The sequence below is a fragment of the Microcaecilia unicolor genome, chromosome 2 (genome assembly GCF_901765095.1).
Source record: "Microcaecilia unicolor chromosome 2, aMicUni1.1, whole genome shotgun sequence".
In the NCBI taxonomy this organism is placed as follows: domain Eukaryota; kingdom Metazoa; phylum Chordata; class Amphibia; order Gymnophiona; family Siphonopidae; genus Microcaecilia; species Microcaecilia unicolor.
Genome location: NC_044032.1, coordinates 281,501,345 through 281,523,794, shown reverse-complemented (window position 1 = coordinate 281,523,794; position 22,450 = coordinate 281,501,345). Strand labels below are relative to the sequence as shown.

General features: G+C 43.9%; 1 protein-coding gene across 1 annotated transcript in view; it reads right to left on the bottom strand.

Moving 5' to 3' along the window:
* FOCAD (focadhesin) overlaps positions 1–22,450 on the bottom strand; it is a 438,419-nt gene that overhangs the window by 258,501 nt on the left and 157,468 nt on the right. The gene's annotated exons all lie outside the window — the stretch shown is intronic.

Here is a 22,450-nt window from a genome sequence, read left to right as displayed (position 1 = left end):
ATTGGAACTATTCATAGTATTAGCGGGATATAAGTCTAGTATAATGTAATGTAATGCAAACTATTTGTTCTATAAGTTTTTCTAGAAATGGGATGCTAGATACTGGTCAGTAACTTCCTGGTCAAGGTTATTCTTCTTTAGTAAAGGATGCAACACTACCCTTTTTAATATTGTTAACTGCTCACATATAAAGGACCTGATATTCAAGACAATTTAACCAGACAGGAGAGGCTCCTGACTAATTAAATAAAAGTCAGCTAGCCATTCGCAGATATTTAGCGGCACTTAACCAGGCAGTGCCACTGAATATTGGCTCTGACCACTTGGCACAATCTGTAGTCAATCCAGGGGTCAGTCAAGTCAGACTTGGAATTTATGCAAGCACCAATGATATTCAGTGCTGGTGCCCACAAAACACACTGGGAAACAGAACTACTTAAATATCAGTCTAATTTTGTCTGGTTAACCGCCCAGAATAGTAGATGGTGCGGGTTATATACATTTTTAAAATAAAAAAATAAAAATAAAATATGCAGTACGGCACTGAATCTTGGCCATACCTACATAACATCCAGGCACAATCAATGACCCAGATATGACTATTCATGCCGGGTCATATCTGGGTCATCGATTGTGCCCGGATGTTATGTAGGTATGGCCAAGATTCAGTGCCATATGGCATGAATATCTAGGTTTAATCCAGTCAGTAGTTTTTAGTGTTTCAAAAAACCCACTCACCACTGCTAGCTGAATACCAAGCTGAAAATGTTTTAAAATAAATACATCAAATTATACAGTATCATAAATCAAAATGTATTTATATAGCAGACTGATCCTGCCTGGTGCATCCCAAGATGCCTCATGTGTGGCAGGGCACTGACATTTTGAAAATGACGGTGCTGGAGACAGGAACAAGTGGGCATCAATCCTGTCTCACTTTAAACTATGAGGTCCGGGGCCGTTCCCACAGCATACTTACTCACAAGCTTCTTGCAAGGTTTTTTTTTTTTTTTTAATATCACCCTTCTTGTCAGTGCCTGAGCCAATCACCGTTCAGCCGATGACAGGAAAGGTGACATTTAGTATTGTGCTGCAGGTTACTGTCATGATTTATAACACAGCAGTAATCTACATGCTCATTGCTTATAGTAAGCTTGTCCAACCTATGGCTCGTGGGCCAAAATCCAGCCCGTCAAATGCTTTTACCTGGCCTGAAGAAGCTTAGCAATTCTTGTGCAAACAGCAGGAATCCTGCTTCTCCACTGCAACTCAGACCTCTGCAAGCTTGTGCCACTTGGTGCCAGAAGTTTGGGTTTGTCTCGTGGTTTCAAGTCTCGTGAGATCTACCTGAACTTCTAACCCCCAGCACCTCAAGCTTGCAGAGAGCCAAGTAATAGTAGGGAATCAGGAATCCTGTTGTTTCTTCTGCAGCAGAAGCCAGGTGAGGGGAAAGACTGGGTGAAGGCTGAGGGAATACATATGAGAGAGAAAAAGAGACTGTGTGAAGGCTGGTACAGATACATAAGAGAGAGAGAGAGATTCAGCAAAGGCTGAGGATACATGAGAGAAAGAGAGAAAAAGACTAGGTGAAGGTTGTGGGGATATGAGAGAAAGAGAGAAAAAGGCTGAGGGATACATGAGAGAGAGAAAGACAGGGTGAAGGCTGGGGGTGGGGGAATGCATATGAGAGAGAAAAAGAGACAGTGTGAAGGCTGGTACAGATACATAAGAGAGAGAGAGATTCAGCAAAGGCTGAGGATACATGAGAGAAAGAGAGAAAAAGACTAGGTGAAGGTTGTGGGGATATGAGAGAAAGAGGCTGGGGGATACATAAGAGAGAGAAAGACTGGATGAAGGCTGGAAGGAGGGTACATGAGGGAGAAAAAGAATGGGTGAAGGCTGGGGGAGGGGTATATTTCTCATAATGATTATAATTAAAGGCTCATTTCTCCCCCCCCCCCCCCCCCCCCCCCCCCCCCCCACACACACCTATTTGAGCTTCTCCTAAATGGTCCAGATATTTGTCACAGGTTGATTCACATAACCTATCCCCGTAACCTTTTTCCTTTCCTTCCAACTTTGATTCCCTAAACATAAAAGAACAGATTGGCTTCTTTACACGTGACTCTTTCCAATGCTTTGGACCAGCTTGCACCTCTTAGACCCCTCTACATCGTCTTCTTCCCAATGGAACAAACCATGGTACCACAGTGGTTTATGAGAATTAAAATGATAATTGTGAAAAGCCAAACTAAACAGGAGAAAACTAAAGTCTTAGTCAAACCTGGATAGTTATAAATTGAAGATAAAGTATTATATTTATCATCTTAAAAGGGCCAAAAAGCTCTTTTTTTTCACTAAAATGTAACTATAATGTATTTATTTTAATTGGTTCATTGTAAGCCGCTTTGGGGTTGCATCACTGTGGCAAAAGGCCATAAATGTACTGAAATAAATAAATAAAGGCTCTCAATTTTATTTTATTTATTTATTTAGATTTTTGCTCACACCTTTTTTCAGTAGTAGCTCAAGGTGAGTTACATTCAGGTACACTGGATATTTCTGTGTCATAGGAGGGCTCACAATCTAAGTTTGTACCTGAGGCAATGGAGGGTTAAGTGACTTGCCCAAGATCACAAGGAGCAGCAGTGCGATTTGCCTGGGAGCTTTATTCAATATTTCTTAAACTAATGTCATCTAATTTTGAATCTTTTTCTTCTTTAGGGTCCTCTGATGAGACCCTTGTGCTATACTGTTTCTCAAAAATTTCAGATTTCTTAAGTTCTTTACCACCTACCCTTCCCTCTGATCTCACCCATTCCTTGATTCCTTCCAATCTTCAAGTATCCTATATTTCTTACTATGACGTTACCACTTTTGGAAATAACCATAGTCATAATTTAGGACTAGCTTCCTGGTCCACATTTCAAGTACAGACTCTGCATTCTATTTTCAAAGTGATTGCAGCTATAAGGATCACTTCTTCTCCACTTAACACTTTCCCATAACATTTTTAAGTCGTTCAGGATTGGTCTTCCTCTTTACCCATCATCCCTTAGGATTCCATATTCCCCAGCCCGTTTGCTCCATTCTTTGAATGATCACCGTCTTATGTTACTTGGCCCCAAACAAACCCAATTATAATCTACTAGACAACAGAACTTCTTTTTTGTGGCTCCCTCCTCATGAAATTCCTTGCCCCTTTCTATCAGAGCTAAATTGTCTTTCAAAAAAATTCAAATTTGTTGTAAAGATCTGGCTTTTTCACCTTGCATTCTCTTCTCTCTAACCTGATTGTGATACTTTTTCACTGAGTTTATGCCTGTTTCTTCTTTCTTTACTTCTTTCTTCTATGTTAACCCACCTCATACTTTCTCTCTTTTTCTACTCTCCTATTCTGCAATAGGACTACATTACTCAGTGTGAATGAAATCTGTTCTTTCCTGTTAAGTTTTGTAGTTATTTTCTTCAAACCCAATGTAATTTGGAGATTGCAAACTGCTTTGACCTGACAGTTAGCAAAGGTGGTATAGCAAATATAAGTAAATTATAAACTAATGCAAGCCCCGCCCCCAGGAGCCAACCACACCTTACCTTTACCTTAGTCCAGTAGACAATAGCCTTTACCTCAGGTGTGGCTTTCTCTCAGGGAATGGTCTTACACTAAAAAAAATAGGAATAAGGAAAGTAGGGGAAGAAAATGGGTAAGGAAATATAGGAAGTTCGAGGAAGGAATGAGGTAAATTTTCACTAAATTTTAACAAAACTCTTAAAAGATACACAAACACTCTATATTGTAAATTAAACATTACTTTTATCTTTCTTTCAGATTTCTAAACTAGCCAGTGTACAGACTAATCAAAACAGTGAAAGTAAAGTATATTTCAAACTTTCTTTCAAACAAAACCTAACATTTGCAACATTTTCAATTTTAAAAAATGATGCTTTGTGCTAATTTTCTATCTCTGCAGGTGTTTCCTGAACTTGAGTCCTCTTTCAGGTAAGTATTAAAAAAAAAAGTTGTTTTTTTTTAAATGTTCCCTTTGTATGTAAACTCTGTCTTTCTCTCTCTATTCTCTCTTGGTTTCACCAGTCTTTCTTGTTTTATCTTTGGCCTTCACCTTTCTTTTGTTGGAGCTCGTTGGTATCCTCTTGTTCTTGTATATCTACTCCCTACCTTTACCAACCCAAGAAAGCAAAATCCTAGCTAATTTGGGCATATTTTAAGGTCAACTAATCTCCTGTTTTCTTTCTTCCCTATCTACTTTAAAAGAAAAATATAATTATGGTCCTACAAGAACCACCTCCTCCCCCCCACCACAATCTTTTACCTTTCATTTAGTTCACCACAATTTCTGGCACTCTATAACTTTACATTTTAAAATAATTTGCCTATTAAGCTTCTGGACTACATATAAACAGAGGACCAGTGAACTTTATTGTTTTCCTAAAAAGAAAGAAAGCACTGTTACCAGCCAAAATATGCTTATTTAGCAACAGCAATCAGGTTCCTCTGAGTCCCTCACCAATAAAGTCATCTCATCAGTGCCAAACTCCCCTTTCAAATTTTCAAAGTTGGCTTATTTGAGGATTTTGAAACAAGCAGGTTCAATTTTTGTTCTATTTCTAAGTAATTTTAATAAAATAAAAATTAACAGTGCTACCCTCCAATTTATACTACTCTAGTAATAATGTATACACATAGCTTTTCCCAATGGTCAGACAGTTGAATAAATTCTCATGGAGAAAGTTTCAAGGCACTGAATCAATTCCCTTTGCTTTCAGCTTTTAAATTTGACAAGCTGTTTCAACTCTTATAATTTACTGAGAGGCAGTGCAACTTTCGTTACTTTCCATACTATTCATTGACACTAGAAACAGCCTCCAAATTTTATATAGCTGTCAGCTCTTACACTGTCACTGAAAACATTTAATTTAGTTTTCTTATTATCATCACTTAAATTGACAGCTTTTAAATTTGAAGAATAGCAGTATAGATCAATCACACCAAGTATACTCAAAACAAACTCTGAAGGCAAATTTTTTCTGTTGGCTTCAAAACATAACTAGTTCAGTCACACAACACTCACTGGCATCTCAAACTTTACCAAATTAATTTAATTTACCACACAAAACCAGCTCCAGTAGCAATACCCACCCAATTGCCTTCCACGGCAGTTTAGAATCCTGCTTGGGACTCTGCCAGAATTCACATGAAACTCTTGTCAGACCACCAAGCACATGCACACAAAGTTATTATTTTTTTTTTTTTACCATACTAATCAGTGCTTTTTTTGTGCCGGTACGCAACGGTACGGCGTACCGGCACCTTTTTTTTTTTTGCTCCCCCCCCCCTCCCCGTGAGTCCATGTCCCGCACGCAGTGCCAGCCCCCATTTCCGGCCGCTGCTGCTTCTCCTGTTGAGCAGCAGCGGCCGCTACACAAAGAAAAAGATTTTTAAAAAAATTGAAACCTGGCTGAAACGCGGCACCCCGGCACTGTAGACAGCCATTAGGCATTGGCTGTTGCCCCGCAGCCGCTCCTCCTCTTGCCTCTACGTCACTGCGCTCCTCCGGGGTCTTCCTCCAGGGGCAGTGACGTAGAGGCAAGAGGAGGAGCGGTTGCGGGGCAACAGCCAATGCCTAATGGCTGTCTACAGTGCCGGGGTGCCGCGTTTCAGCCAGGTTTCAATTTTTTTTTAATCTTCTTTTTCTTTGTGTAGCGGCCGCTGCTGCTCAACAACAGGAGAAGCAGCAGCGGCCGGAAATAGGGGCTGGTGCCGCGTGCGTCGCGTCTTCGCGCCAAACTTGGCAGGGAGAGGGAATCCAACAGAGGGAAGGATTGGGGAGAGAGAGAAAGAGGGAAACCAACAGAGGGAAGGATTGGGGAGAGAGAGAAAGAGGGAAACCAACAGAGGGAAGGATTGGGGAAAGAGGGAAAACAACAGAGGGAAGGATTGGGGAGAGAGAGAAAGAGGGAAACCAACAGAGGGAAGAATTGGGGAGAGAGAGAAAGAGGGAAACCAACAGAGGGAAGGATTGGGGAGAGAGAGAAAGAGGGAAACCAACAGAGGGAAGGATTGGGGAAAGAGGGAAAACAACAGAGGGAAGAATTGGGGAGAGAGAGAAAGAGGGAAAACAACAGAGGGAAGGATTGGGGGGAGAGAGAGAAAGAGGGAAACCAACAGAGGGAAGGATTGGGGAGAGAGAGAAAGAGGGAAAACAACAGAGGGAAGGATTGGGGAGAGAGAGGGAAAACAATAGAGGGAAGGATTGGGGAGAGAGAGAAAGAGGGAAAACAACAGAGGGAAGGATTGGGGAGAGAGAGAAAGAGGGAAACCAACAGAGGGAAGGATTGGGGAAAGAGAGAAAGAGGGAAAACAACAGAGGGAAGGATTTGGGAGAGAGAGGGAAAACAACAGAGGGAAGGATTGGGGGAGAGAGAGAAAGAGGGAAACCAACAGAGGGAAGGATTGGGGAGAGAGGGAAACCAACAGAGGGAAGGATTGGGGAGAGAGGGAAAACAACAGAGGGAAGGATTGGGGGAGAGAGAGAAAGAGGGAAACCAACAGAGGGAAGGATTGGGGAAAGAGAGAAAGAGGGAAAACAACAGAGGGAAGGATTGGGGAGAGAGAGAAAGAGGGAAAACAACAGAGGGAAGGATTGGGGAGAGAAAGAGGGAAACCAACAGAGGGAAGGATTGGGGAAAGAGAGAAAGAGGGAAAACAACAGAGGGAAGGATTTGGGAGAGAGAGGGAAAACAACAGAGGGAAGGATTGGGGAGAGAGGGAAAACAACAGAGGGAAGGATTGGGGGAGAGAGAGAAAGAGGGAAACCAACAGAGGGAAGGATTGGGGAAAGAGAGAAAGAGGGAAAACAACAGAGGGAAGGATTGGGGAGAGAGAGGGAAAACAACAGAGTGAAGGATTGGGGAGAGAGAGAAAGAGGGAAAACAACAGAGGGAAGGATTGGGGAGAGAGAGAGAGAGAGAGGGAAAACAACAGAGGGAAGGATTGGGGAGAGAGAGAAAGAGGGAAAACAACAGAGGGAAGGATTGGGGAGAGAGAGAAAGAGGGAAAACAACAGGTAAGGATTGGGGAGAGAGAGGGAAAAACAGATGGAAGGATGAGGAGAGAGAGAGGGAAAAACAGATGGAAGGATTGGGGAGAGAGGGGAAAGCAGATGGAAGGATGGGGATAGAGAGAGAGGGAAAACAGGGAAGGATTGGGGAGAGAGAGAAAGGGAAAACAACAGAGGGAAGGATTGGGGAGAGAGGGGAAAACAGAGGGAAGGATGGGGAGAGAGAGGGAAAAACAGATGGAAGGATGGGGAGAGAAAGGGAAAAACAGATGGATTGGGGAGAGAGGGAAAAACAGATGGAAGGATTGGGGAAAGAGAGAGGGAAAACAGATGGAAGGATGGGGAGAGAGAGGGGGAAAACAGATGGAAGGATGGGGAGAGAGAGAGGGAAGATGCTGGATGGAAGAATGCAGAAAGAAATAGGGGAGACACTGGAAGGATGGGGAGAGAAAGCAGAGCTGCTGGATGGAAAAGGGGAATAGAGAAAGACTGGAGAATAAGAGGAAGGGGCATGGGGAGAACAGGGTGAGGAAAAGATGAAAAGCCACAGGTAGATGAAGGACATTAAAGAATGGATAGTAAGAATGAATTAAATCTGGACAGAGAGAGAGCCTGAAAAATATTGAAGAAAGCAAAGAAAAAGGAGACAAAAATGACAAATGGCACAGAAGAGTTAAGCGAAAAGAAAAGAAAGCAGAATCACAGACTGGGACCAATATGGAAAGAAAAACAGTCACCAGACAACAAAGGTAGAAAAAAATCATTTTATTTTCATTTTAGTGTTTGTAATTATGTCCAATTTGAGAATTTACATTGGCTGTCTTATTTTGCACTGGGTATACTGGAGCTGTAAGAGCTTACAGAGATTATTTATAATGAAAAAAATCCCGTTATTTTTTTCTCCTATAGTACTATAATATTTTCAATGATGTCTGTTTATATGCGCCATGGCTGGTATAGGGGGTGTGGTTAGTGTGGGTGTGGCTATCATAGGGGTGGAGCCATATGTGGTGACCCCGCCCATAATGAGTACCGGCACCTTTTTTTCTACAAAAAAAGCACTGATACTAATACAACCATTCCAGTAAACCCCCAGTCAATGTCAATAATAAAGCAACTGTCCTTACCTCTGTAAGAAGTCTTCTCCAACTACACACTTCCCAACATCAATGCTTCTTTGCACCTTCTGCTGCATGGCTGTGCTCCCAAGCCAGAAGCCACAAGAACTCCTGTCAGTACATGCACCCGGCCAACCCAGTCTGCACCACAACTGACTCCAAAATTCTTCAAAGAGCTCTTCTGAACACTCCACAACTTTCCACAGCACAAACAGCCGTCACTGCCTGCCTCCAGAACCAGCCCAACTCTTCATATCAGCCCAGCTCCAGTGCAGGCCCGATCCTCAGTTCTTCTGCGCATGTGTAGAGTAAATCACACATGTGCAAAAGCACTTCAAGCAGGCCCAGATCAGCCTGCTCTCTCTCTCTCCCCTCCTATAGTTGTTGTACATGCGGGAGACACTCAAATGCGCACAAGTACACAGGCTCGCTCTCTCCCCACATGGGGCAGGGCTTCCTATCACCACGGCACTTCAGCGGCAACCTGAGACTTCCCAAAAACCAGACCGACAACCTCAACAAGCACAGGGCAGGAAAATACCTTTTCCCAATCCCCACCATGCTCCCTCATAGCCCACAACCACAACCCAGCTACATTCATCACGGAAGCATCAGGAACCTCAGCACACAACCTCCCCGGAATCACAAACGAGACCCATTTTCCAATATCACATTTATTTATTTACCCATTTTTAAAACCCTGTTGGGTTACACTAAACTATTGTAATTCCTTATATTCTGGTCTTCCTCTCTGTTCACCCAAAGGCTTTCAACTCATCCAGTCCACTGCCGTTGAATTCTTTCACTCTGCTAGCCACTTAGACCACGTTACCCTCCTTTGTTCTGAACAATGGCTTCCAGTATCGGCCTGCATTTAATTCAAAAGCCTCTGCCTCGTTTTCAAATCGCATCTCCCTTCTGCTCTTTACTCCCTACGACCCATGTTTCCTCTACCACCAATAATCCACTTCTGGTCCCATCCCTCTCTGCCTTCAGTTTAACTATTTCTCATGGCTTCAGCTATTTTGGTCCAGCTGTTTGGAGCTCTATACCCCCTCAAATCCATATGGAACCTTCCTATCTAAATTTCAAAACCCATTTGTTCATAGAGTCCTTTGGTTCTTCTACTCCTTGACCTTGTCTCCCTTCAATTATCTTATTTTTTCTTTTACATTTTTAACTTTATAGCTGCCTTTATGGATTCCTTGCAGTAAATCAAGCACTGGAAATAAATAATATATGAGAGAGAGATACTGGGTGAAGACAGGATGAAGACTGGGGGGTACATGAGAAACACTGGGTGATGTCAAAGTGCATGAGTGTATGATTCTCAAAAAGAGACTGAGTGTGTGCCAATGCACACACATGTATGTTTTGGCCCTCGGAATATTGAAAAAAATATAAAATGCCGCCACAAAAGTAAAAGATTGGGGAAACCTGGCTTATGGAATGCTGCACTATTTTAATAGCACTATTTCTGCAGTGGCCTGCAGGCTCTACTGCAAAGATTTTTGTAGGAGTCCCCAAATTTTCTTAGGCATAAGGCCTAAAATTAAAGTGATATTTAAAGGTTTTTCTTTTTATGTTTTTTTGTATTTTGTTTTGTTTATTTTCATCTGGACATAGGAAAGGGTTTCTTATAGGATTATTACTGAGTACATCCTGGGGCATCCCTCTAGGTGCACTAGAATTTCCCAACGTAGAAAGGAGAAATTAGGTTTTAGGTGATAATTTTATTTCCATTAGTCCTTCCCACTAGTCCATCAACCAGCAGGTTGAGATAGAGAACTGAAAACTAAGCTAAGACATCTCTCTTGGCATCCAGTCCAGATCTTCAGTATTTAAATAGACAAGCAGCACGGAAAAACTCAGAATAAACATAACAACCTTAAAGAATTCGCCAACCTATCACTAATCGTATCCCTGCTATATGATCTTCACAGAAACCGAGACAAGGGGTTTGCCTCGATGTTAGTACTGCTAGATTTCTCAGCAGCTTTTGACACTGTTGATCATGATATCTTGCTAGCACGACTGACAGAAACAGGTATCAATGGAAAAGTACTTGCCTGGTTCAGATCCTATCTATCAGACAGGCAACAATCCATAATGATTGGCAGCAACTCATCACCACCATGGACACTGACCTGCGGGGTACCACAAGGATCGATACTGTCACCTATTCTATTTCAATATCTATCTCAAGCCATTAGCTGAGCTGATTAGGTCAATGGACACTCAGTTCTACATCTATGCGGATGATGTGCAGCTACTCATACCCACTGAACCTGACTTACCTACAGCCTTGAATAAACTGATCACTTGTCTAACATCAATTCAAGAATGGGCTAAACACAACAAACTTTGCCTGAACCCAAGTAAAACTGAGCTTCTCTGGATCCATAACACAAGTGGATACATACCTGACATCAAAATCCCTTTTGGGAAGTATGAACTGCCCCTCAAATCACAAGTCAGGAACCTTGGAATACAGTTAGATTCAACACTTACTCTGATTCCCCAAATCCATGCAACCTTCAAGAGCTGCTTCTACTATCTGCGACAGCTATGCTGCCTCTCTCCTTACATCGAGAAGGTAAATCTTATCCCAGTTGTGCATGCCATGGTAACAAGCCTCTGGGATAGTGGGAAGGACTAGTGAAAAGATAATTATCAGGTAAGATCTAAGTTCTCCTATTATGTAGCTTCTCACTAGTCCAGAACCTGTGGAATGTTCAAAAGCAATCCCTAGAGTGGGTGGAATCCTGGCGCCACTGCCTGAAAACTGAAGCCACATAATTAGTGTCCGAGCGCACAGCAAACATCCATCCAGCAGTGCTTGACAAAGGTATGCAGCACTGGCCAGGTGGAAACCTTACAAATATCCACCGGAAACAGTAAGGTAGTCTCCACCCAGCTTTATGCCTCCTTCAGCCATCTAGTGATTATTAGCTTGGAAGCTATGAGGTATAGTCTCTGTTTATCATAAAGTACAGTCTGTCCAATTTGCAAAACTTATTCGTGACTTCCTAATATCTAATGGGGATTCTAAACAAATCAAGGAGCTTCAAGGAAGAATACCGAGCCTTTTCGTCCTCTCTGCTAAAGGACGGAAGCTCCACAGATTGGTTGAGATGAAATGCTGATACTACTTTCAGAAGAAAAGAAGGAGCCATGCAATGGGAGACCCCGCCTCCAAAAAGCAACGAAAGGGATCGGGACAAGAGAGAGCCTGAAGCTCCAAAACCCTACGTGCCAATACAACAGCCACCAAGAACACTGACTTTGGCATATGATCTTTCAAGGAGGCCTTCCAGAGTGCTTCAACAGGAGGCTTCTGAAGAGCCCAAAGGAATAAATTAAAGTTCCCATCTGGACACAACATATGAAAGGGAGGCTGCAAGTGGCCCTCTCCCCACTAGAATTGAATGATATCCAGGTGATCGACAAGACACATTTTCTATGGATGGACCCTGAAACAGGTCAAACCTGCAACCTGAACGTTTAGAGAACCCAACACCAATCCTTTCTGAAGGCCTGCCAAGAGAAATGCTAGGATGTGCATGATCTGAGCAGAGAAGGGAGAAAAATCTGAACTCAGAACACCAGCCTTCGAATGTCCTGCACACCCTTGCATAAGCCATAGATGTAGTGCATTTCCTAGCCTGAAACAAGGTAGCAATAACCAAATCAAAATAATATTTTCATATCAACCAAGTCCTTTAGATGGCCAAGCCCTAAGACCAAAAGGGCATGGATCCTCCTTGAGCACAGTACCTTGCTTCAGTAAGCCATGTACCTGCAGAAGACAGTGTTCTGGTCTTGTGAAGTGTTGGCCCACAGGGGTGGGGGCCTGACTGGCACCGGCTATTTTCATGTGATGTCTGTGTAGATTGAATCTTGTCTTAAGCATCTGGCCTGTTTCTCCAATATAGCATCCTTCGTTACATTTCTTACACTGAATGATACATACCACATTGGAAGATGAGCATGTAAAATAGTCCTTTATGTTGAATATTTTTCCTTTGTGAATGACTGTGCGGTCTTGTGAAATGTTTTGGCATAGTTTGCAGCTGGCTGTGTTACAGTCTTTTTCCGTCTGTGTTGGACATTTACTTCTGATCAGCTTGTGTTTTAAATTTGGTGGCTGTTGGAAGGCCAGCACTAGTGGGGATGGGAATATCTCTTTCAGTAATTCATCTTCCTGAAGTAGTGGCTGTAGGTCTCTTATGATTTTCCTCAGTTTCTCCAGCTCTGGGTTGTATGTCACTACAAGGGGAATTCTGTCGTTGGCTTTTTTTTCTTTGTACTGTAGCAGATTTTCCCTGGGTGTTTTGAGGGAGGAGGCAATATTCTTGGAGATTATTTTGGGGTTGTAGCCTGTTTGAAGGATGCAGTCAGGGTTTCAAGGTGTCTGTCTCTATCCTCTGGGTCCGAGCAGATACGGTGGTATCTTGTGGCTTGGCTGTAAATAATGGATCTTTTTGTATGTGAAGGGTGGAAGCTGGAGTTGTGGAGGTAGCTGCATCTATCTGGCCCCCACCCCTGTGGGCCAACACTTCACAAGACCAGAACACTGCACCAGTGATTTCACAGTAAGAATACTGAAAGGTAATTTTAAAACAATACGGGAACGTAAGACCTTTGAAATAAGAATGATTGAATATTTTGACACCCAACAAACAGGACTTAATAAGGATCTGGGTTTTCTAACTCATTATAAAACATAAAGCTGTATTTCTCTGTTTATTACCCTCCTCTCACCTACCAACACCCATTCTGTTAGAATATCGATCTGAGAAAGAAGGGCAACCTTCGAAAGCTAATCAAGAAATGTATTAAGTTATGTCCAATAAAAAAGGTATCATCTTATTTTCAACCCCGGTACAATGCGATCCTTTTGACCACAGGTCTACCATGGGCCAAGCAGAGAAAACATACAGTAAATGTGTCTCTGGCCAGGGCTGCAGTACTAAATGAATTCCCATCGAGCCTGATTCTTTTCAGTGCCTGAAGAGTCACTTGGGCACTTTGGCATTCCTTTTCATCACCATCAAGTCCAGAAATGGAAAATCCAATTGGTCCATTATCAGCAGAAACCCCCAGGTGGATATTTCCCATTCCCATGGGTCTCATCATGAGTGCCTGCTGAGAAAGTCCACCTCCACATTCAAGGACCCCATGATGAGATCTACCAACTGGCAAAGATGATTTTTTTTCCACCTAACTAATGAGGAAGACAGCTTCCACCACGATCAGATGACTGCGAGTCTCACTTTGCTTGTTGATACAAGCCACCCTAATTGGATTGTCGGAAAAAACCACAGACCAGGGCCCCCGCCAGAAAGGGAGCAAAGTCACATAAGGCATTCCGCATTGACCTGAGCTTGAAGCAATTTATTGACCACTTTGACTCCTCTGCCATCCATGTGCCCTGTGCCAGATGGAACTTGTAATGTGCTCCCCAATCTGACATCCTGGCATCCGATATCACCACTTTGCATTGTGTTATTGCAAAGGGAGCACCGATGGTCAAAATCCTGGGCAACAACCACTACTTCATACTCTGTCTGGCAACCAGCATCCAAGGAAGATGAAGGTAGTACTTCTGTGAAACTGGAGACCAGCAGATGAGAAGAGACTCATGTAATGGCTGCATATGAGCCCTTGCCCATAGCATCTTCCATCACCGCCATCATTAATCCCAGAACCTAGACATAAACCCAGAAACTGAGCACGCCTTGACTGAGAAAAAGATGTATCTGCTGAACCAGCTTTGACCTCATATGTTTCTTGAGGAAGATCCTCTCCTGTGCTGTGTTGAATAGAATGTCCAGATACTCCTGTATCTGTGATGGAGTTAGTCTGCTCTTCTCAAAATGATAAACGGGATGGGACGTCCCTAGGAGGAAAGGCTAAAAGGGCTTGGAGAAAAGTGAGCTGAGGGGAGATATGATAGAAGTCTATAAAATAATGAGTGGAGTGGAATGGGTAGACGTGAATCGCTTGTTTACTCTTTCCAAAAATACTAGGACTAGGGAGCATATGTAATTAAGCTCTGGAATTCGTTGCCAGAGAATGTGATAAAAGCAGTTAGCTTAGTGGGGTTTAAAAAAAGGTTTGGCTAACTTCCTAAAAGGAAAGTCCTTAGGCCATTATTAAGATGGACTTGGGGAAAAACCACTGCTTGTTTCTAGGATAAGCAGTACAAAATGTATTGTACTGTTTTGGAATCTTACCAGGTACTTGTAACCTGGATTGGCCACTGTTAGAAATAGGATGCTGGGCTTGATGGACCTTCGGTCTCTCCCAGTATGGCAACACTTATATTCTTATCACCCAACCCAATGACTGCAGAAGACAGACAACTTTGTCCACTGCCACATTGTCCAAATACGACACACGAATGAGCTAGTCATCTAGATAAGGGAGAACCCTGATTCTCTGGCGTCAAAGGAAGGCTACTGATACCATCATAACCTTGGTAAACATTGTTGGTGCCATGGTAAGACTGAAGGGCAAAGCCATGAACAGGAAGTGACGGCCCAGCACTGCAAAACATAGAAACCTCTGATGCGGTGACCATATGAGTATATGCAAGAACACCTCCATGAGATCGAGGGTGGTGAGAATTTCTTCCGCTTGAACAGAGACTATCACCGCTCTTAGTGTTTCCATGAGAAAGAGGGGCACCTGGATGCAGAGGTTTAGACCTTTGAGATCTAAGACTTGATGAAAGGTGCTTTTTTCCTTTGGGACAACGAAGTAGATAGAGTATCTGCCTTGTCCCTCTTCGGCCTGGGGAACTAGAACACTGGCCCAGAGCACCAGCAAGAAATCTACAGTGTTCTGAACCTCTACTGTCTTGGTTCCCTTTCGACAAGGAGACTTCAACAAGAGAGGAGCCACCGGGCAAGAGAACTCCAACTTGTAACCTTCTGTAAGAATATCCCGAACCCAATGGTCTGAAGTGACTTTGACCCACTCCTTCCGAAACTCCAGAAGACATCGTCCCACCAGAGGAAAAGGAGTTGACCAGCTTGGGCGCTCCAGCTGACTGAGAGGAGGACTTCCTGTCTGCACGAAAGGAAGATTGGAGTGCCAGAAAGCGGAATTTCTGACCATATTGCTCATGACTAGGCCAGTACAAGTCTGCTATCTCGAAATTGAGATCGACAGCACTCTGGCTTATTCTCCAGCAATCGCTGTGGCTTAGTTTCCCCCAGTTCATTCACCAAGTTACCGAGATCTTCTCCAAATAGCCAATTGCTCTGAAAGGGTAGTTTAAACAGACGTGACTTTTGACACTGCATCCACTGACCAATGACACAACCAGAGTGTTATGATTGGGGTCTGAACCCCTCTCAAACTTACCTCTTTCCTGGGGGTCAGCTTCTTAGCTGGCTTCTGTTTCTTTGTCTGTCCTTTCTGAGCTGGCTCTGTCTCTCTGTGCTGGCAGCTTCCAGCAGCAGGGCTCTAATTGTTTCACTATACTGCACCTGTGTGGGTAGTCTGAGTTGCTCTAACTCTCTTTGGGTGTACTGGCTTCAAGTGTTTCACGGTGTTGCATTGGTGTGGGTTGGGCCTCTATGGTTTTCAGTGTGCTCTCAGGGTTAGTGTGCTGTTGCCTGGGTCTAGGGAGTGTGACATCATCAGGGAGGGCCTTGATAAGGAAGTGGGTTCTTTCCTTCAGGGCCTTCGCAACGTTTGCTTCTGGCTACTTGCTTTAGGTCCAGGTTAGTTTAGTGCAGTCAGTGTGCACTTGTGTATGGTGTGTTTGACTTCCCTGTTTTTCCCTTTGGCTCCTCTGCTTTCCCTTTTGCTACGGTGTGTAGCACTGCTGTTGTGCAGTGCTGGAGTTTGGTGCTGGGTGCACCCTTGTTAGCAAGTGTTTAGGAAGCACCTTTTGTTGTTTGGGTATTTGGCTTTCCTGCTTGTTTTCTTGTGCTTTCCCCGCTTTTCCTCATGACCTGTGTTTAGCTGCTGTAGCTGGGTGCTTGGGAAGCACCAGGGTGAGAACCCATGTTTAGCTGCTGCAGCTTGGTGCTTAGGAAGTACCAGTGTTAGGTCTGGCATTCGTCTTCCCTTCCTTTTCCCTTGTGGTTTCCCTGCACTTCTGTTAGTGTAGGGCGTAGGGGCACCCCTGTTAGTTTCTGTTAGGAGCACTGCTGTTAGTGGAGGGCTTAGGAGCTTTTCTGTTGGTGCTGGGCTTAGGAACACTTTTGGTCACTTTAGGAGTTAGGTGCACTTCAGTTACAGCTTGTTCTAGTCCTGGTCCCTGTGTCGTCCAGTAAGTCCTGCCGGCTACTCGAACCCATGAGCTCAACTCCTGGGGGGCTAAGTAGCTAAGTGCAGGTGAAGCTGTGTGGACCAGTCCAGTGTGCTCCGGTCCAGTGTTCCAGTCCTGGGTCCTCCAGTCCGGGGGACCAGTCCAGTGTGCTCCAGTCCAGTGTGTTCCGGTCCGGTGTGTGTTCCAGTCTGGTGCGCTCCAGCCAAGTGTGTTCCGGTCCGGTGTGTGTTCCAGTCTGGGGGATTGCAGTCCATGTGTTCCGGTTCGCTGGGCAGTGCCTGCAGTCCCTGCCGGTGTGCTTACCCAGTGTTGGTTGGTGGGTTTTGCCTGCTGCTGTCGCTCCTCATCAGCAGCCCAAGGGCTCACGTTTGCTCCAGAGCCCAGCCCCGCGGGCTCTGAACCTGAGAACCTGACACAGAGTTGCCGATGTGCTGTGACAGCCAAAGACACACTACAGCCATAACACTTAACATGTCATAAACGGCATCCGCAAAGTAGGCCAACCCCACTTCCAGTTGGGTGTTATAATGCCCGTCATGTGTTGCCAACTGCTGATGCCACTTCAGGCATTCCCTAGCAATGAATGAGCTGCACACTGTTGCTTGAATATTATTTGTCAGACTAAGGTTGTATTTGGGGGAGAGAATGATGACCAAGATCTATCAGCGTCGAACAGTTCGCCATTTCTTGTGAGGTCGTCCAAAAACAGTTTGAGGTTTCAGTAGGATATACATGTGTTAAAGATAAAGTCAGTGAATTCCAGTTGGGTTTCTAACCATCTTCCTGGTGGTCTATAGAAGAGGATGCAGCACAGTTGATCTTGAAGGGTGTCGGCTTGTATTAAGATGACAGTATTTAAAGTTGGGAGGAGCTAACTTTAGATATCAGTTTTGTTTTCAGGAAAGATTTGAAGATCAATGCTATCCTTCCTCCTTTTTTTGTGCCTCTTGTAGTGTGTAGAATATTGCATCCTGGGAAGCATATTTCATTTAGGATGGGGGTTGTCTTCAAATTAAATCCAGGTTTCAATAATGAATAAGACACTTAGGTTTTTGTCCTCTATCCAATTCCTGATGATTTCTTTTTTATTCACCACTGATCTGGCATTTATGTACAGTATGTAGCTGGGGGTTGATTCGTTGTTGGGACGGATTTTGATGAGGTTTTTATTGCTGGTTATGTTTGGTTTGGTCTTTCTGTCATGTTTACCTTCTTGTTTCTGTGAATTCAGGTTGTAAATGTTGTTGTGAGATAGTGTAAGGATGTCGGTGTGACTTAGATATGATGTTGCAGTGTGACTGGGAGATGACCGGGATGCTGTGGATTTCATTCATGTGAAGGTTTGGTGTGCTGCAGGCAGAGGAAAGAAGGGGTAGGTAGGGTGAGCAGGATGATTTTGAAATATCTGTGTTTGTTGGTTCTGGGATTGGTCATTTTCCTGTTACGTTTGTTGGGATCCTATTATAGAGGGATTTGTTGCTGGTGTAGTGACGTCGGCTGAATGGGGCTTTATAGCAGTGAAGGCAAGTTTTGCAATTTAATTAGATATTGTGAAGCCATTGAAGGAGAGTGTATAGGGTAGCACAGTATCAGCTGTATTGGTCTAAACTTGTGAAGAGTATAACAAGTAGGATAGCACATGATAAAAAGTCTCACTCTGTATAACTTTGCTCGTGGAGATTATAAGCAACATAGTCTGGAAACCCTGGTTAAAGACCACTACTGCACTGCCATTACATATGGTACAGAGAATAAAGTTACCATGCAGGGAGCAAAATAAATGGTTAAATATCATTACTGCACTGCGATAACATAGTACAAAGAGTAGAGATTTAATACTGAGTGCAAGTAATTACTTTAACAGCTGATAGAGTTTTCAATCTAAAACAGATCATGGAGTTAGTCTCCCAGGAGAATGAGAACGAAGAAGTCCTGGCCCTCTTATGTATCGCTACTGTGCTGCAATAAACATACAGTAGTGTGAGGGCAGCACGGAGTTAGCAGGATAGCAAATTAGCGTTAGTTTTTGTCTTATTTGTTCTTCTTAGTTAAAGTGCTGTGCTTATTGCTACGTAATTCCATAGCACTTTCTGGTCTGTAATAACAAAGAATGACAAGTAGTATTTCGGTCTTAGCTTTGTTTTTTTTTTTTGCATGGTGTACAGCTCTGAACAAGTTCGGCCGCACAGCACTAAGGTTCAGGCCGACTCGACTGTCCCTATCGAATTATAGGTTGGCTCTTACTTCGGCAGTTCATCGCTATTTTGGTACATTGCCAGGTCACTGGCCTGTTAAGGTGCGTGTGTGAGCCCAGCTGGCCCTCCTTGTTAGCGGTCTTGGCGGTGGCTTGCTCTGTTTTACTGATCTCTGGCTGTGGCGGCAATATGCTGAGGCTTGATGCCTTGTGGTTCCTCAATCTGCTCTCATTGCTGCGTTCTGGTGTCGGTTGAAGTCTCAGGGCGCCCCAGCTGGGTGTCATCTCTATCTGCCTCAAGCTCGGACAGTAGTGTTCACACTGCCTCGTCCAACCAGACTTCCAGTGCCCTGTCTCGTCTGTCGGGTGTGGGGCGGTGTGGCGTCCAGCAAGGGCACCGTTGTGTTCTCTGCATGATGGCCCTTGACGCACCGATGCCACTGTCCCGATGCTCAGCGCTGTCCCGGTATCATTCATGGGAGGGAAGGGTGAACCAGCTGGTTGTACCCGGGCAGGCTCTACACGCATGTAGAAACCCAGTTGCTCTTGGTTGGCGTGGGTCCAGCGAGAGCACCACTTTGTTTTCTGCAGGGTGGCTCCTGCAGTACTGAGGTGCTGTCCCGAGGCTCAGCACTGCCCCGGTGTTGTCCGTGAGAGAGGAAGGTGAACCAGCTGGTTGCACCCGGGTCACACTGGCTCCACTCACACGTGGAAACCCAGTTGCTCTTGGGTGGATGAGTCTTACTTGGGCGCCATCTACTCGATCTGTCTTTGCTATTTTGCAGGTATAGACCAGAGAAGTCTGCCCTGCACTAGTATTATTCCCCAACTACTGGAGTTGCTGTTAAATCCTCATTCCAGCCCAGCCATGACTGGGACACAGACCACAGTAGTCTGCTCAGCACTGGCCTTATTACCCAATTAATGAAGTTGCCATCTAAGTACAGCTAAGTTTGTTTTGACTCCATTCTCTTGTCGCCTGGACTACTGCAACTTACTCCTCACCAGCCTCCCACTTAGCCATCTATCCCCCCTTCAGTCTGTTCAGAACTCTGCTGCACGTCTCATATTCCGCCAGAACCGATATACTCATATCACCCCTCTCCTCAGGTCACTTCACTGGCTTCCGATCAGATACCGCATTCAATTCAAGCTTCTCCTTCTTACCTACAAATGCACTCAGTCTGCTGCCCCTCACTATCTTTCTACCCTCATCTCCCCTTATGTTCCCGCCCGTAACCTCCGTTCACAGGATAAATCCCTCCTCTCAGTACCCTTCTCCACCACCGCCAACTCCAGGCTCCGCTCATTCTGCCTCGCCTCACCCTATGCTTGGAACAACCTTCCTGAACCCTTACGCCAAGCCCCTCCCTGCCCGTCTTCAAGTCTTTGCTTAAAGCCCACCTCTTAAATGCTGCGGTTCGGCACTAACCCTTACCGTTCAGTGAATCCAGACTGCCCCAATTTGACTGCCCCTATCGGACCGACCGTTCACTTGTCTATTAGATTGTAAGCTCTTTGAGCAGGGACTGTCTCTCTTTGTTAAATTGTACAGCGCTGCGTAACCCTAGTAGCGCTCTAGAAATGTTAAGTAGTAGTAGTAGTAGTCATACATGATTCCTTTGTGTTTATTCCACGCATTTTTGAATTACACTACCGTTTTCATTTTCACCACCTCTCGTGGGAGGACATGCCAGTATTATTTATTTATCATTTGGGATTTATTAACCACATTTATGAATCTACCATCCTCTTCGTGAAAAAGAATTTCCTAATGTTATTCCTAAATTGATCCCTATGCAACCTCAATTCACATACAGATCAAAGTAATTTCCATTCAATTTGTTTCTTCTATTAAGATATTAGTGGAATTTTGGACTGATTTAATTTTCCATTCACACATCTCTTTGGCTGTACAAAAAAGCTACTTCAAGTTAAAATTAATTAATTCTATACTGCATTTGTTCTATTAGACTGCACTGTGCAATAGTGCATGCTAATGTTATCACATATCTAGATTACTGTAATGCCTGTTTTTTTGTACCCTACAAATCAATGGAACTTAGACATTTCCAACTGATATAAACCATGGCTGTGAAAATAATAAGAAACGCTAGGAAATTTGATCATGTAACCCCACTCCTTCGAGATGAACACTAGTTACCTATTATAGCAAAAATTACTTTTAAAATCCGGACAGTCTTGAGGGGGCGGTGGTGGTTCCCATTTTGAAGCCAGGAAGGAATCCCCTTCTCACGGGATCTTATCGACCGATTTCTTTGTTAAATACAGATGTCAAGCTTTACGTTAAAGTTTTAGCCAACCGGCTTAGTGCGATCATTCTTGCCATAGTGGCATCACATAAGAAACACAGCTAGTACCCTCCGTAAACTCGTAATGGCAATCACCTATGCCCAATATCATAAGGTGGATGGACTTCTAGTCAACTCTGATTTTGAAAAAGTCTTTGATCATGTACCTTGACCCTATCTCTGGGAGATATTAACCCAATTTGGTTTCCGGGGTCTGATTTCAGATATTAGATTATTATATATAACACCATGGACCCAGGTTCTTATTAATTGCATTCTTTCTCCATCTTTTGAGATTTAGTGGGGTACCCAACAAAACTGTCCTTTGTCCCCTATTCTATTTATTTTATGTATGGAGCCCTTAAGTCCATAAATTTCTTTCTGATGACACAATACAGGGAATACAGGTAGGCCTGGCAGGGTTCAAATTGGCCATGTTTGCAGATGATTTGCTCATGGCATGTGCAGCAAGACGCTCTACCCATATTTGCTAGCATTTGGGCAGGCTTCGGCCCTCTGGATAAATATGGATAAGTCGGAGGCCTTGGGAATAACTGAGGATCTTCCAACACAATGGTGTGTCTCATTTCCGCTGTGATGGGCTGGAACATCCTTAAGGTTGCTGATTCCGAGGGATCTCATTCTCTGGTGTGATCTAAATGTGACCCCCACCACCCCCCCTTGAGATAACACGGCTCTGCGAACGTTGATCCCCTCTTGGGGTAGAATCCATCTATTAAAGATGATTGTTCTGCCCAAATGGCTCTATGTTTTGCAAAATTTACCAATTATATTGAGTGTCCATGATATGAGATGCTGGAGTCAATTGATCTAGACTTTTCCTGTGTGGTGCCTCTCTGAGACAGTTGCAGCTGTTGCAGCGAGAGGGTGATATTGGCTTATCCAAACTCCAAATGTATAATGTAGCCTGTCACATGTGTTTTATAAGAGATTAGATTTTACACACCTCTGTATTTTGTGATTTGGTTTTTGAAAAAATAATTTCACCAGACTTATCTCTCAGTCATACTGTCCAGGCGCGGACATGAAAACTCCCTATAGCTTTGCAGAGATACCCTCTAGTTTGCCCCCTGCATTGGGCTTGGAGGCGCTTTAGACAACAATTTTGACGTCCTCTCAATCGCTCCAAATATCTCCCAATAATGGGTTACATTTATTTCCCGCCGGGTCTTCGAAGCGGCATTTTTGCACAGAGGAGACAGTCAGGCATGATTATGTTGAGAGCTACTGTGGATGAGAATGGCTCAACGTGTCTTTCTTTTGATCAACTGAGTGAAGACTATGTCTTACAGGCAGCTGGTATCACTATCTCCAATTATGTCATTATGCAGACTCTCTTTAAGCACCTACAGCATTTGTGGATGCCCCTTTTGATCACTCCTGGCCCATTCTAGCAGTAAACAAGGGCCTAGTGGGTCATAATTGTGAGGTCTTGC